Source organism: Bufo gargarizans, chromosome 2, assembly GCF_014858855.1.
Source record: "Bufo gargarizans isolate SCDJY-AF-19 chromosome 2, ASM1485885v1, whole genome shotgun sequence".
Classification (NCBI taxonomy): Eukaryota; Metazoa; Chordata; class Amphibia; order Anura; family Bufonidae; genus Bufo; species Bufo gargarizans.
Genome location: NC_058081.1, coordinates 88,726,364 through 88,743,891, shown reverse-complemented (window position 1 = coordinate 88,743,891; position 17,528 = coordinate 88,726,364). Strand labels below are relative to the sequence as shown.

Genomic DNA, 17,528 nt, shown 5'->3' with positions numbered 1-17,528 from the left:
GGTGACGGAGTGGGTGACGCAGCACATTCCATACCCTCTGGCAGAACCTGAAAAGGGACCTGTGTTAGAGCACATTCTACACAAATACTTTCTGCTGCTCATTTTCATTTTTAATTTCTTATTGCATGATATAAGAAGACACAAGCAGCCAAAAGCCACAGATAATATTTTATTAGATATGATTAAGGGAAACTTTACAAGGATCCACAATTCAAATTAGTTTCAATATGTATCCATTCAGTGGGCAGGGGGTCGGCTGTAGTGGCATCTTAAAAACAGAAGCTGATTCCCAAAATTGTAATAATGCTGTTGGTATCGCAGCGAGCAAATTCTCCTCCGACATCTGAAAAAAAGTTCTTGTTATAACTTTAGTAGCCATCATGTAATGTTTAGTTGTGAAATTGCTTAGGAAATTATATCTGGAGGGAACGCAAGAATGTGGAATTTTTTAGAAAGAATAGAAAAGTAAAAAATATTCACACTGGTGCCATATCTGCCATAGAAGAGTACCGTTCTATAGAGCAGGACAGTTAAGCCTTATTATGAATATCCATCTCATGAACTTTAGAAGTCTTTTTGTGTCCGTCCTGTAAATTTCCGGGTGGACAGAGTCACATGCATCACTGCAGCCAACCACTGCCATCACTGCTGACATGTCCCCAAGCAGCATGTGACCCAGCAGTGATGTGCCATTTTCAGAACTTCACCACTTGGCTGCAGCAGAGCATGACCCCCATCCCACTGGAATTTAACAGAATAGGCACCTATCTGGGGGGAGGGGGGATCTTTTTGCTTCAGTGCTCTCCCTGTAACTGTCACAGCTCCTGACAGTAGATAGGGCTGGTGGCAGTAGAAGGATGGCAGTGAGCATGTGCAACCACCTCACCAAGGTGGACAGAGAGATGATGAAAAGTACAAGCAGCACTTGACTCTACACGGGTGGATCTAAAATTTAGCTTTACCATCCAGGTGATTATTTTAAAAATGTTGAATATTTTTGGTGGAACAACCACTCTAACGTTAGGAATATGCTTTAAAGGCGTACTATAAAGTATGCACGTCTTATTTAGATTTCTGCTGCGTGGTTCTTCCAATATCTATACATCGCCTGCTCAAATTTGTGGTAGCAGAAAATTAGATATTATTGTTTTAATCTCATTGCACATCAATATTAGGAAAACAAGACTGTTCTTGTGCCTCCCCTTTGTTCTGGAATTTCCTCTCTTTCCATCCAATATTTTCCTGCTCTTTCCTGCAAATACCCACTCAATTGTGTACTGAACCCGAGCCTAAAGTGTCCCCCGATATTCCAACATCACCTCCATCTGATCTATTTAGAGCTGCTTCTTCCAGTCTCTGAACTCTTAAATCTGTTCCCTGTATCTTATAGATTCTGAGCTCTAAGGCTCCATTCACATGTCCGTGGTGTGTTGCAAATTGCAAATCCGCAACACACCCACCCGGCCCCCCATAGAAATGCCTATTCTTGCCTATGTTCGTATGAAATTTCTATTCTGCTCTAATGATAGTAGAAAAGAAAGACACTTACTGGGCATCTCCAGAGCAGTGTAGGCTGGTATGCCCCTGCACAAGGCTTCAATGTGCTGACCATATTCTTCAATGTGAACAACGGGGGTCTGATTGACTGTGTAGGTCACCAGCTGGGTGTTGGTAGGGACCTTTAAATGAAATATACAGATGTTATAAATCATGGGACACTAATAATAATAAGAATACTATTATTACTATATTCAAATACATTGTCAATTGCTGCAACATGACTATATTGACCAGGAGGGTAACCTAATGACTCCCTTGAATATTTAACATTACATTGTAAAACGGTAGTAGGCTACATGGCTTCATAGGAAATGCTCTTATGTCAGAAAAAGATCATTTAGATTTTAGATTTTGTGGGGGACTCACTGATGTGAGTACTGACAATATCTGTACAACAAAATATGTTACAACAGTATTAATGCCCCAACTTGCATCACTGGAAAATGCATTCTTAAATGCTATGGACACTTTTGAGGGCACATTTTATTATTAATGCATTCTGCTCATTTTGGGCAAAAAATATTTTTAACATTTAGTTTTTATTAAATATTCCCAGCAGTTCTTGTACTACAGGAGTTAACTGAGAGTGTATCTGCAGACTGTCAGTTTCTTTTTACTGCCAGTCCCCTCATCCAGCAGAGCTGCCTGTCTGATTGATAAGAATATGGCTTAGGCCTCTTTCACACTTGCGTTGTCCGGATCCGGCGTGTGGATCTGGCGCATGGATGACGTGCCATGCGACCACGTCATCCATGCGCCTGGGGCGCCCTGACGTCACTCTGGAGCGCCCCGGGAGCCACACGGACGGTAAGTATACTGCTCCCCCGCTCCCCACTACACTTTACCATGGCTGCCAGGACTTTAGCGTCCCGGCAGCCATGGTAACCACTCTAAAAAAGCTAAACGTCGGATCCGGCAATGCGCCGAAACGACGTTTAGCTTAAGGCCGGATACGGATTAATGCCTTTCAATGGGCATTAATTCCGGATCCGGCCTTGCGGCAAGTCTTCAGGGTTTTTGGCGGGAGCAAAAAGCGCAGCAAAAAGCGCAGCATGCTGCGGTATTTTCTCCGGCCAAAAAACTTTCCGGTCTGGAACTGAAGACATCCTGATGCATCCTGAACGGATTTCACTCCATTCAGAAAGCATTAGGATAAAACTGATCAGGATTCTTCCGGCATAGAGCCCCGACGACGGAACTCTATGCCGGAAGAAAAGAACGCAGGTGTGAAAGAGCCCTTAAATAAGTGTTTATGAGCTTCACAAGATCACAGATAAGGGATTCACATGAGCTGTCAGATGATTGGATTCAATGTAAACACATAACCCTGCTGCTCTGCAAATACACAGATAACACCCTTATACCAGGAAAGTAGTTGAACATTTTCAATAAACACTATTGAAAACATGTTTTTTTACCCCAAAATATGTAGAACGCAATAATATTATTATAAATGCCCCCAAAAATATACATAGCCTTTAAATATTAAATACACAATGTACCTCTGTGGCATTTTAACAATAAATCTGGGGCCACCTTGTGGACACAATACAGTAGTAATAGAACAATTAACCACGACTGACTTACTATTGTATATAAATGTTTTCTTTTCAGATTGTGTACCTTTATTCTTCACTGTAAACATTTGTCATTGTATCTATTTTCATTCATGTTGTTCTTTCTTTTTCCCTCACATTTGAATATTCTTTCTTTTGCTAAATATAATTTTTTTAGACTGAGAACTGAGAAGTCTAAGGTTTTTCTTAAGCCATTAGTTATTGAATATGATGGATGTGTGGAAGAGTCAGGAATCCTCAGGAAAGTTTGATGTTAAGCCTCAATATAGCCGAACAGAAAAAAAAAAACACATTTCTAGATGTTATAAGCATGAGTACAGCATTAGCTGCAAATGGATAATAACACCCATCATGGTCCAGGATAGAGATACAAAAAGCTGAATTCAAGCATCTCCTAGCTAGGTGAGATGCCATCCAGCTATCTACCAGGAGTGGTGACAGATGTCCTAGTATTTTACCTTTTTGGTCTTGGCAATCTCGCTAAGCTGCTCCAGGGTGGGGAAACTTGGAGTCATCTTGGTAACCACGCAGATCTTCTTGTTGTACAGTCTTGTAGCAGCAAACCCCTATAGTGTGAAAGGGTCAATGTTGGGTGGAGAAAGTAGCAATATAAGGATCAATGATAAAACATTAGGATCAAAGGGCTTATTCCCAGGGAAACACACAATAGCAACTTCTTGATGTCTAGATCAATCATATGGGCTAAACCGCTGTCGTAAGTTGGGGGAGTGGACAATTCCTGAGTGTGCAGTGTGGTTCCTATAAATTCTAGGTACACTTTTACCTCATTGTCTGTACCCAACAGACCAAAAGTTAAAAAGTAAGCTAAACAAAGCATTTATAGAACACTCACATTGCCAAAGTCAGAGACGGAGTCCCAAGAGTTCCAGCCATTGAGATTGTTGATGTTGGCCACATGGTCCTGGTTGTTAATGTTCACTTGTTGGCTGATGCTTCCACCATCGTTACCTGAATTATTAATATTGATGTTCTGGAAAAAATAAAATAGACATTTTTGTTTTATTAGAAGTAATTTGTTCTATTTATAGTCTGATATTTAGATGAATCGGAAAAATCTAAAGATAATTCATTTCTGCCTTTGAATTTTTGGTTTGCTTTTTAACACTACTTTAGATTTACTATGTAATGAACACATGTATTACTACAGCATATGACAAATGAAACAAACCACAGTGAGGACTCCACTAATATAAGGTATGGATGCCCGCTGCCATGTGTTGGTGCAAAATGAACGTGGCTGATAGGTGGCTTTAGGTTGTCCAAGCTATGGGCCATTTACACTTACGGGAGAAATATAAATCCTTCTATATATCATGTCATTCTACTGGGTGTTTAAAGACATGAGGATAGCAGAATGAAAACCTGACAAAATGCAATGAGGTCTGTCAGGATTCATTGTTATGCATTTGAACGCAGATCCATTAGAGCAGTCATGGCTTGATAGTCATCAGTCCAGTGTGAACAGAGGCTATGGATATGTCATTGCTTCAAAGGATCTATGACAGACATCACAGACCCATTGGAATCAATCATGATCCATTTATTTTTTAGCCCCATTGATTTATAAAGGACTTCTGGTAAAGAACTAACTTGAATTTGAACAATGTGAAACATCTATGAAAGGGGTTGTCTCAGAATGACAACTTTTCACACATCCACAGGATGCGTGATGTGTCTGATTAGTGGGAGCCCGACCACTGGAACCACCACTGGTCATAAGATTGGAAGTCTGTGTCCCCATTTTGAATGTAGTGTTAGTCGAGCATGCGCATTGCTGAATGGCATTAGAGTGGCATAGTCAACTACTGCTCAATTCAAATGGGGGACACAAGACCCCCATTCTCATGATTCCAGCAGTCGGCCCCCCACAGAACCTTTGGAAGTACATCTCACATACAGTATGTCAATAACCGATTTATGACTGATGCCAGCTGTCAATGTCAGCGACAAAACTCACAAAAGTCAGCCAGAAAAGCTTCAAGGATAAAACCAGCCCAAGCCAAGCCATACATCCAGTTACTTACATCATTTCCTAGGGCTTAAGTCAGGAGGACTCCAAGGATGGTTGCAATCTAGACATAGGAACATAGGGAATGGTTAGATTAAATTACACATTCAGTCTTTACATGATAAACTATTCAGAAATATTCTCACCAGGAGTTTCATTGTGGATTCTGGAAGAGAGATTTCAGCTCTGAAGTATAATCCAAGTCACTTGATATATTTTATATACAGAAGTTGTGTTTACATAGGGATCAGCATCAGATTCCGTATTTACTGTTCTGAGATGATGTGGTTTAATAGAAGGATCAAGATAACATGGTGGGAGGCTCTGCTCCGCTCTGTGTGCCCTTCTTGTTAAAAATGAATTATGTAAAAGACTACTGATAGCAGCTGATTGAAGCCTATGGTATTACTTAATCTGGGGCTGTGTCCTGAAGGTGGGGCACAGTAAGAAGACAACAATGAAAACCAAGTAATATGTAAGATAATTAGGAAAGAGAATGCTAAAGTACAGAGAAATTTACATTGTAGGAGTTACTGTTGCCCAATCCAGGGCCGTCCAAACTTTTTGAGATTTTTTTTTTGTTTAAATTAAAGAGCATCTGTCAGCAGGATCAACCATGCAAGACCATGCATATAGCCTGCTAGGGTTTATCCTGCTGAGTAAAACAGTGTCTTATTTATCTCTTTCTGTTCCAGAGTTATAATCATTTTTGTTATTATGCACAATAACTAATTAGTAAGCCGAGGGGTGGCCCTAGCCCCTCGATGCACCAGACTATTACAGCCCTGCACCTTCCCCTTGCCTGGCCATGTAATCTCGCTTTGCATTGTAGTTTATATATTGGAGCGTACACAATACTAATTTGTGTCCCTGAGGAAACAGAAGCAGCTCTGCACATTTGCCAAAAAAGGAAACTATGGAGCAGGCACAATATTGCAGGGCCAGGGGAGATGCCTGATCCTGTCAAGAAAGTGTGTGCAAGGCAGTGAAGATCTGGTGCTCCGATGGGCTGATAAGTTAAAGGGGTTATCCAAGTTCTCCAACAGCCCCCCCATGTGCCGGGCCCCTCACCGGTAATATACTTACCCCGCTCCGGGTGCCGCTCCTGGTCCCCGCACCACCGATGCTGCTTCTCCCTGTACACGGATGAAAACATCCGATGTCGGGGGGGAATAGCCAATGGCAGGTGGGGACAGTGACTAGCCTCCCTAGTATCGTAGCTGACGCTAGGGAGGCTCGTCCCCTGTTCCGCAGCAGCGGCGGTGCGGGCACCAGGACTGCTCCGGAGCGACGTAAGTATATTACATGTGAGGGCCCCAACACATGGGGGGCTTTTGGAGAACTTGGATAACCCCTTTAATTTGTTATTAGAGATAAGCCAATTTTTAAAAAGTTCGATTCGCCCGATTCTGCGAATTTTGAGAAAAAATTTGGTTCGATCCAAATTTATTCTCGGCGAATTGCGTTAAAAGAATGATATTTCCTGGCTGCAGAGAGCCTTTATAGAGGTGTGGAACACTGGGCCTTGCAGTAACACACATAGGGAGTCTGCTGTGGTGGTGAAATAATACTGTGAGTCCGTGTGACATGCAGATGACAGGCGTCGCTCTTAGGCTACTTTCACACTGACGTTTTGGTTTCCATTTGTAAGATCTGTTCAGGGATCTCACAAGCGGTCCAAAATGGATCAGTTTTGCCCTTAATGCATTCTGAATGGATCCGCTCAGAAAGCATCAGTTTGGCTCACATTCGCCTCCATTCTGCTTTGGAGGCGGACACCAAAACGCTGCTTTCAGAAAATGGATCCGTCCCCCATTGACTTTCAATGGTATTCAAGACGGATTCGTTTTGGCTATGTTAAAGATAATACAAACGTATCCATTCAGAACGGATGTTTGCATTATCTGAACGGATCTGTCTGTGCAGATCCATGACGGATCCGCACTAAACGCGAGTGTGAAAGTAGCCTACAATCACTGCACGCTTCACTTACTGTATTTGAGCAGTGAGTATGAACTCTGCCTTACAGGTCAATGTTAGCGCCAAGAAGAAGCGCACTCCTTTTACACCGTCATCAGCTGATTCCACATAGATGTCTACAGAACCTCTTCTATTTAACGCTTATACAAGTAGAGCCCCCCGACAGAGTGGAGAGCGTGTCAGCAGTAAGTTTGTGTTGACGTCACTGATTATTTTGCCCTTCCTCTCATCTGTCAGAACAATAACCCCCAAAAAACTGATCCTGTCTGTTGAGCATCTGCCTTCACTCGGTCAGCATTTGATCAGTAATCCATCAGTATTGCTAATGCCAAAAAAAAAACGGAGTGAGTCCAAAACAGAGATGACACATGAATGGAATATTTGCATGTCTTCTGTGTTTTGTACCCACTCCTGCTTTTGTCTACCAAATCATAAGCCAATTCTGATGCAAAATAGGGACCATGTCTTACAGGCCTTACAGCTGCTACATAGACAGGATCCGTTGTGTGTCAAATTTTTCCTTCCTTTTGACCAAAAGGTCAAATAAATGGTGATGTCATCAAGGTCAGAAATGCAAAATAGTGGCCCAGTCATGGAGTGGGGTGGGTAGGAACTGCATGAGAAGTCCACAAAGTGGCCCAGTGACAGAGTGTTGAAGTAGCAGCAGCAAGAGGAGACCACAGAGTGGCCCAATGACAGAGTGCTGAGGTGGCAGCAGCATGAGGAGACAACAGAGTGGTGAGATGACATCAGCATGACAAGACCACAGAGTGGCCGAGTGACATAGTGGTGAGCTGGCAGCAGCATAAGGAGACCACAGAGTGGTGAGGTGGCAGCAACATGAGGAGACCACATAGTAGTGATGTGGGAGCAACATGAGGAGACCACAAAGTGGCCCAGTGACAGAGTGTTGATGTGGCAGCAGCATGAGGAGACCACAGAATGGTCCAGTCCTGCTTTTGGCTACCACAAGCCAATTCTGATGGGACCATACAGGCCTTACAGCTGCTACACAGACAAGATCCATTGTGCGTCTCATTTTCCCTTCCTTTTGAAAGGTCAAATAAATGATGATGTTAGCCAAGCCGAAAGGCAAAATAGTGACCCAGTCATAAAGTGGGGAGGGTGGGAACAGCATGAGAAATACACAGAGTGGCACAATGGTAGTGTGGAGGTGGCAGCAGCATCAGGAGGCCACAGAGTGGCACAATGACCCTAGGGTCTAATCCTGTGTTGCATCCTCCAAATTGCTTTTACTGCTATCCATTGACCAATAATTAGTCTTAAATCTCGATACCTCTGGTACCATTATCATTGATCTCTAGGGTCAAAAAATATACATATTTTTCAGCTACTGTCATTGTTATTTTTCCCTTCTTTAACTGGCGCCTCACACTGTGGTCACTCACTTTATTTTTCCTCTCTTTCACTCCATGTATGTGTTGAACCAGTTCACACTACCGACCACATTCGGCTGCCTACCGATTACCTTACCGTATTCTCTGCCCTATTCATTTCCATTCTTTCCTCCTTTGGCGCCCTGCAAGTAATTATATAGACTTCTTGGATTGGGTTCCAAGTAAGTCTTGTGATTAACCCTCTACATTTTTTTCTCCCATATCTGTCTCATAGTATGAGGTGGCAGCAGCATCAGTAGGAGGCCAAAGAGTGGCACAATGACAGTGTGGAGGTGGCGGCAGCATCAGGAGGCCACAGAGTGGCAAGGTGACATAGTGTGGAAGTAGCAGAAGCATGAAAAGGCTACAGAGTGGCGCAATGACAGTGTGGAGGTGGCAGCAGAATCAGGAGACCACAGAGTGGCAAGGTGACATAGTGTGGAGGTGGCAGCAGCATCAGGAGGCCACAGAGTGGCAAGGGGACAATGTGAAGATGGCAGCAGCATGATGAGTCCACAGAGTGGCAAGGTGACATAGTGTGGAGGTGGCAATAGCATGAGGAGACCACAGAGTTGCAAGGTGACATAGTGTGGAGGTGGCAGCAGCATGAGGAGACCACAAAGTGACCTGGTGACAGAGTAGGTGCAATAACAGTACCCGCTGACGATGGTGGGTGTAAGAAGGAGCACTTGGCATCAGATGTGTGGCATCAGGCGGGGGCAGCATCAGAACTCTAGCTGAGGCAGGTAGCCAGAGTCTCTTTTGTCAAAGTGTTGGTGTAGCACCATGGATGATCTAGTCTGATGCATCAGGCATTAGTGGGTAGGAATCCTGGCTGATCCACGCCTGATTAATCTTGACAAAGGTCAGTCTCTCCACATTTTGAGTGGACAGGCGAGTTCTTCTTGGGGTAACTATGGCCCCCGCTGCATTAAACACCTGCTCTGATGCCACACTACTGGCCGGGCAGGACAGCTTTTTCTGCGGATCTTCAATGTGGGGTGGCAGGGTGCTATCCAAGTATCCCACCACCTGCTGGTTCAGGTCCTGCTCCAGGTCTAGCTGCTGCTACTGCTGATGAGTTGTTTCTTCAATTGGCGGGTGAAGTATTTGGGGGTACAAAAAAGTGAGGAAGCTAAGATGTCTGTGTGTCACTCTGCAGAGACGAGGCGGCTGAGAGAAGTGTCTGGACCGAACTGAGAAGATGATTACAGAGAAGATCTACATCAGAGGAGACATCACCTGGGAGGACCTAGATGTGAGAGTTACGTGCTGCTGTATAGCAAGTACAGTAAAATGTCTTCAGTGCTAGTGTTTGCAGGGGGAGGGGGATGCGGTTGTTCAACTTAGAGAATTGTGCCATATGCATTGGTGCTTGGGCCCAGGATCTTTTGAGACCCTAGCAACGCCCCTGAGTGCCATCTTTCTAGTTACCAATTGTTGTCCATTGAAGCAGAGTTGGTTTCATTATCCCTATGTCAGCATGAACCAGCTGATCGCGATAGTTGGCACTTCGCTTGTTGCAGTTCAATGGGGCATTTTTAAACTACGGAACCTGGGGGTATGCCTTGCCCAACCGTGGCCAATGTCTACGGATTATATGGTCAAATTGCATGTGTGTGTAAGTGATGCGCAAATAAATCATCCCGGCTTCTTTTTTGGAGTGGAGGAGCTACTACGGTTTCCTCAAGAACCTTAGACGGATAGCCTCTAGATCTAAATCTCTCCTTCATCTCCCCTATTCTCACTTCCTGTGTCTGTGGATCAGACACAATTCGTTTCACTCTTTGAATTTGTGATTTTGGGATAACTTTTTTCAAAGATGAGGGATGTGAACTTGGAAATTGCAACAAACTGTTGCGATCTGTTGCGATCTGTCTCCTTTCTGTCTCCTTTCGCTTGTCAAAAAATCGTTTATGGCCTTTTTCTGTTCGTTTAGTCAGTCCAACATATGGAGGGTGGAATTCCGACGGGTGGAAATGTCGCATATCAGCCTATGTTGGGGGATGCCGTTTTGCTGCTGCAGCTCAAAGAGGGTGTGCTTTGCGGTCGACGAGTGGCTGAAGTGCATGCAAAGTTTCCTGGCCATTTTAATAATGTCTTGCAGGTGGGTGGAAGACTTCAGGAACCGCTTGACAACCAGATTAAACATGTGTGCCATGCAGGGCGCATGGCTCAGCCCTCCTTGACGCAGCGCTGACACAATGTTCTTCCCGTTGTCGGTCATCATGGTTCCGATTTTCAGTTGTCGCAGAGAAAGCCAGGATTCAATTTCTTGCTGAAGGACATGGAGTAGTTCCTCCCCTGTGTGACTCCGTTCTCCCAGGCAAACGAGGTGCAAAACAGCTTGACACTGCCGTGCCCTGCACATGTGGTATGCTGGAGGGGCACTGTGAATTGTCCCTGCAGTGGAGGCTGAGGACACGGTGGAGGATAAGGAGGCTGAGTCGGACATTGTCGCTCAATCAAGGCCGTGAGAACGTGGATATGCAATGAGCAAGGTCCGTGGTACGGTTAGGCGGACGCGAAAATAATGCAGTGGGTCCGGATATGGGTATATAAGTCTATTGTTTTTGTTTGTGACGCCAATTGCAGCGTGCGCAGGGAACAGTCTCAGGGCCCTTTAAGGTGTTGCAACTCACGTACGAAGTTAGGAATGCCGGAGTGGGGTAATGTCTCTGTGTAGTAGGTATAGTGTCAACGGTGTCTCCTACCTGGGTACAGCTGGACTCCTGGATCCTGCCTCACTTGCAATAAATGAATGTGTTGCTAGTAGGAGTAATTGAGGAACTTGGTAGTAACGAATGAGATCCAGACTTGAAATAAAATCCAACTTGTCTTTACTGGAGGCAGCATCAATCCACATGAGATACAGCAATAGTCTTGGGTCCCAGCAGGTATTGGCAATATATGGCAGGGATTAGTGTTGAGCGCTAATATTCGAATTGAAAAAAAAAATCTTGAATATCGTAACTTCGAGATTTTGAGAATATTTAGAATATAGTTCTATATATTCGCGAAATTTTAATTGTTATATTTTTTTCTTTCCCACTTCCCTAAAGTTGCTCTTACCTGTCCTTAGGATTCCTGGCTTCCTAGCTGCTCCAGTCAGTGCCCGTTGTCGCTTCTGCCGACTTCTGTGCTCATGAAGCATCCACATCACCATGGGAACGTCTCCATATACTAGAATGTACTGTCGGATTTGAGAATTACGTTGAAATCGCAATTCGATTAATTCAAGTTATAATAATCGAATTGCGATTTCAACTTGGACCTGGTTTACTATGGATGGCTTGGTAGAATTAGCGAATATGACGAATGTATTCGTCATATTCCACAAAACGAAGATAACAAAGTATTCTCCATCTTCGTTTTAGCTACCTATTCATCAACTTCGCTAATTTTAGTAATCATATAGGAAAGTTTACTATAGAGACAGCTAAGTTTAATTTGATATGCGATTATATTACTTTGCTTTTTGTATTATAAATAGAATAATTATAATAATTATCAGGTATTATAATTATTCCATTTATTTTTAGAAAAAGCTAAGTAATATAATCGCATAGTGAATTAAACTTAGCTGTCTCTATAGTAAACTTTCCTATATGATTGCTAGAATTAGCGAAGTTTATGAATAGGTAGCTAAAACGAAGATGGAGAAAACTTCGTTATCTTCGTTTTGTGGAATATGACGAATACATTCGTCATATTCGCTAATTCTACCAAGCCAACCATAGTAAACCAGGTCCAAGTTGAAATCGCAATTCAATTATTATAACTTGAATTAATCGAATTGCGATTTCAACTTAGCAGTGCTATATTCCATATTAGGCTAGAATTAACGAATATGGAATATAGCAGTACTAACTACTAAGTTGAAATGGCCATGCGATTACTTCGAGTTATATTAATCACATTGCGATTTCAACTTGATGCTGCTGCTGGGTCTCTCTAATGGAATGGGTCTAGAATTAACAAACTTAACTAATGTTTAATCTAGCAGTGCTAATTTTTAATCATAACTAAACCAGGTCCAAGTTGAATTTGCAATTCGCTTATTATAACTTGAATTAATCGAATTGCGATTTCAACTTAGCACTGCTATATTCCATATTAGGCTAGAATTAACGAATATGGAATATAGCAGTACTAAGTTGAAATCGCCATGCGATTACTGCGAGTTATATTAATCGCATTGCGATTTAAACTTTTTATGTATATTCTTAATATTGCTCTAACTTCGTCTTTTAGAATATTAGTAATATTCTAAAAGACGAAGTTAGAGCAATATAACGAATATTCTAAAAGACGAAGTTAGAGCAATATTACGAATATTCTAAAAGACGAAGTTAGAGCAATATCAAGAATATTCGTAAAATACACATATAGATTTTAATTTAGCTAATATACTGCTATTGTAATTTTTTTAATAGTGTACATATTTTACAAAACTTAAGTTCAGAAGAGGCAAAAAAATTAGAGAAAAAAAAAGGATTATAGCACTTATATTAGCTACTTTACTATCTATATGTGTATTTTACGAAAATTCGTAATATTGCTCTAACTTCATCTTTTCGAATATTACGAATATTCTAAAAGACGAAGTTAGAGCAATATTAAGAATATTCGTAAAATACACATATTAGCCTAGCCATAGTTAATTAGTCATAGGAATGTTGCCTTATACTATCAAAAGAAAAAATCACAATATTATTCGCGATAATTGGAATAATTACGAATATTCGATTTCAACGAATATCACACGAATATTAAATCGAATATTCGCGAAAAATATCGCAAAATCGAATATGGCACCTCCCGCTCATCACTAGCAGGGATTAGTGTTGATCACGAATATTCGAATTGCAAATTTTAATCGCGAATATCGCCACTTCAAGAATTCGCAAATATTTAGAATATCGCTAAATATATTCGTAATTGCGAATATTCGATTTTTTTGAAAATACCAGTTCATGCGAATTTGTATGTGAAAATTTGTATGCGAATTTTATGGGAATTTTCACAATCAAGAAAATAATGCCTGGAGATTACGAATTCGCGAATTCTCGAATATATGGTGAATATTCGCCCAAATATTCACGAAATATCGCGAATTCGAATATTGCCCCTGCCGCTCATCACTAGCAGGGATTACTACCTCTTCTGCTTCTATCATATGCCTGGAGAATATGGCAGGAATCTATATATTCTGCTCTGTCTATCTTCTGCTGTGTTGGGGGACTGACTATCTGAGGAGGAATTTGGCTTCTCCTGGTCTCTGGATGTTACTCACAGTTATGCTCACAGGGAATTGTTCGTCCTGGAGTTCTGGAGATGGCTGCTTGCTTGTCACCAGTTGAGGCTGAAGGTTCAGACTGGGAATGGTGATCTATGGTCTCAACCGAGTCAAGATCCTGGTTTGGGATCCCTATTTCTGGGAGCTCCTACTTGCAAAGCCTTCCCCTTGCCGGGGTGGCTGGCACACTAACTCTAACTTCCTTTCCTCCCCATGATGCGCAAGTGGTGTCACCTGGCCAAGTTGCTGGTGTGGCTATGCAGGAACCACATTCACCTAGTGGGCCGTAAAGGACATGTATTGTCCCTGACCGTATGTCACCACCAGACATCTGAGAAGCTCTGACAGACATCCTTCAGAACCTCCTCCTTGAGGTTCCTTTTGTTTTGCTTTCATTTTCTCATTTCGTTAGCCTCTCTTAGCTGTCATGTAGTTGCACTGATTGCATCCCTTTAAATCCCTCCCCATACTGCATCACTTTGCGGTTTATATTACTTCCTGGAGTGTGTGCATGCTGATCCTACTTCTGAGTCTTCTACAGATAAGTTTTGTTTGTTCATTTGTGTTTTCCTGTTTGCTGGATCCCAGGTGACCCTGACTCCCTCTGTATCAAGTGTAGGGAGCCAGTGGTCGTGTCCCCTCACTATTATAGGGTGTTCAGGTGTTATACAGTCGAGGTACAAGAATATGCGATCATCTACCATTGGGATTTTCGCATAGGCTGAGCAGTTAGGGAGAGAGCCAGGTCTGATGCAGGGCTCTCCCTTTTGTTCCTTACGTTTGGATCCAGTCAGTCGGATCTTCATTTTGTGTCTTCTAGTTTCCTGTACACCTTCCGTGACACCGTAGTTACGGCTCTACACGTATGCGTTACCGTGCACTTTTGCAGACACCGATAGGCTCAAGGACTGGCCCACCTTGTGTTCTACATGTGTGTACAGGGCTGGTATTGCCATTTTGGTAAACAAATAATGGCTTGGGACTCTCCATCTCGGCTCGGCACAAGCCGTTTTGCTCCCAACCTCCCACTGCACCCAGCTCCCTAGTACGATCAGCTACATCATCATCGAGTACTGTCTGCTCTTCATTGATTTCCTCCTTAGCCATCTCTGGGTCAGGAGCCTGACCGCTCGCAACACCAGCTGCCACGCCACTCTCCTCATCACTACTTGCCCGCCTAGCGGAGGAAGCGGAGGAACTCCACCACATCTTGACTGGCCAGTAGCTGCTGACTATGCTCTAGTAGATCATCATCACTGTATAGTGGGGCTGAGCCCACAGCATATAATACTTCTCGTGGTGCGGGAACTGAAAATGACAGAGGAAGGTTTAGGACAGGTAGGGGCACAGGGCCTGCTCTCAGGCCATGCCAACTAATTGTTGTCTTAGAGGAACCCGTTGACTCTTGGCTGGGGGTGTCTGATGTCACTTGGGACGAAGTGGATGAATGAATCAACCATTCAAGAAACACTTGTTTGCTAGTCAAGACACGACCGCTAGCTGACACTGGGATCTCAGGCCTCTCACTGCGATTCCTGCTGCCATGACCACTTACTCTGCTGCTACCTGGGCATGCACCAGAAACATTTAGGCCTCTGCCATTCCCTGGTGCAGGGCCTGGCAATTTTCTGTCTGACATACTGTTAGATCAAAAAAAAAAAAAAAGCAAATTAAAACACCCCAAAAAAGTCTGTAATTTTCTCACCACCACACAACGGTTGATAAGCCCTTTTTTTTTTTTTCCACTAATACACGCCAAAAAGGGCTGTAATTTTTTCACTTTACCACACAACGGCAAATACTTTTTGTGCCACTAATACACACAAAAAAACCGCTTTAAAACATATACGGTAACTGCACCGCTGACCTGCAAATATATTTAGAGTTTGCCACTAATACACGGCAAAAATGGCTTTAGACGGAACCTGTCATCAACTTTATGCTGACCGTACTGAGGGCAGCAAAAAATTGTGACAGAAATGCTGATGTCAGCGGTGTGTCACTCATGAGCTAAAAGTAAGTGGTTGCTGAGAACCAGCATCATAATTATTGCAGCTCAGGCCTTGAAAAGAGTCAGATCTACCTGAGAAGAGTCCTGGTTATTCATAATCTCCTCCTCTCTCACCCATCTGCTGATGATTGGCAGTTCTCTCCTTGAGAGAAAGAGAGAAAACTAGGTAGAAGACTGTCAGTCATCAGCAGGTGGGCGGGAGAGCAGGAGTTCATGAATAACCAGGACTCTTCTCAGGTGGCCGGGACTCTTTTCCGGGCCCAGTCTGCAGCGATTGTGATGTTGGTTCTCGGCAACCACTTACTTTTAACTTTTAAATGACAGACCGTTGAAATCAACTCACCTGTTTCTACTTTATTCTGCCGTTAGTATGGACAGCATAAAGTTGATGACAGGTTCCCTTTAAAACAGATAACTGCACCGCTGACCGGCAAATGCTTTAGAACCTATAACTGCAAAAAAGGGGAAATAAGATATAGAAATATTTCCTTGTAATAAACCCTGTCAATGGCTGTAACACCCCAATAACAAGAACGGTATGCTGGAATTACAGAGCTGTATAATGGCAATCTGGGTTTCCAGTCAGTGCAGCAAGGTGTAATAGGATTCTTCCTATTACCCAGGCTGTAACCTCCAATACTGAACCCTGTTCAACATAATGCTGTGGAATGATTCCTCCCTATGCTTTCCCTACACCTTGAATAATCTTTCCCTGCACTTGTAAATTGTTTTTTGAGCACAATAAAGTTGTTTTTTCTAACACTATCCCTAGTGCCTGCTGACTTCTGGTAAATGGCAGAATCTAAGATGGCTGCCGCTATTTATAGGGCTGTGACATCACAGGGCTGGCTGGCTGCTGATTGGCTGCATGCATGGCATTATGGGTGATCCCGCCTTACCAGAGTTCCTTTCTCCATATCCTCCCACGTGCAGCAGCCATTTTAGAAAAAAATTTGATTAGTTACAACGTGCGAGCAAAGTTATTTTTTTACTTTTTTTTTAGGTTTGTGGTTAAAAAATAGGGGCCTCCTGGATTTATTCTTATTTGTGGATTTCACCCAGTCTCTAGCTATCTTCTTTTCGTACTGTACTTGAATTTCACTATAAATCAATCCAGCTAGGAGTCTGGAAAATAAAGGTAAGGACAGTTTTGATTGTGATGTAAAGATGCTGCCCTACATTCAGGTTTCTCCAATATTCTGAATGCACTCCTGGTTTTGGCTACAAAAACTGCATTAGAGAAACTGACCGTGTGACCGTACCCTAAGACCTGAGAGGTGCTTTATACAAAAACATAAACGTAGTTCCCTGAGAAATAGGTTTATTTCAGGTTTTCAGCATCATGATGATTGATGGTGGGAGTCTCTGGGCGAGTTGTGTCTCCAAATCTGACTTAAGAAAGGTCTTTAAAAACAGATGTTGATACCCAAAATGGTGATGGAGTGGGTGACGCAGCACATTCCATACCCTCTGGCAGAACCTGAAAAGGGACGTGTGTTAGAGCACATTCTACACAAATACTTTCTGCTGCTCATTTTCATTTTTAATTTCTTATTGCATGATATAAGAAGACACAAGCAGCCAAAAGCCACAGATAATATTTTATTAGATATGATTGAGGGAAACTTTACAAGAATCCACAATTCAAATTAGTTTCAATATGTATCCATTCAGT

General features: G+C 42.7%; 1 pseudogene; it reads right to left on the bottom strand.

Moving 5' to 3' along the window:
- Positions 1–269: 269 nt before the first annotated feature.
- LOC122925976 lies at positions 270–5,233 on the bottom strand (annotated as a pseudogene).
- Positions 5,234–17,528: the final 12,295 nt, after the last annotated feature.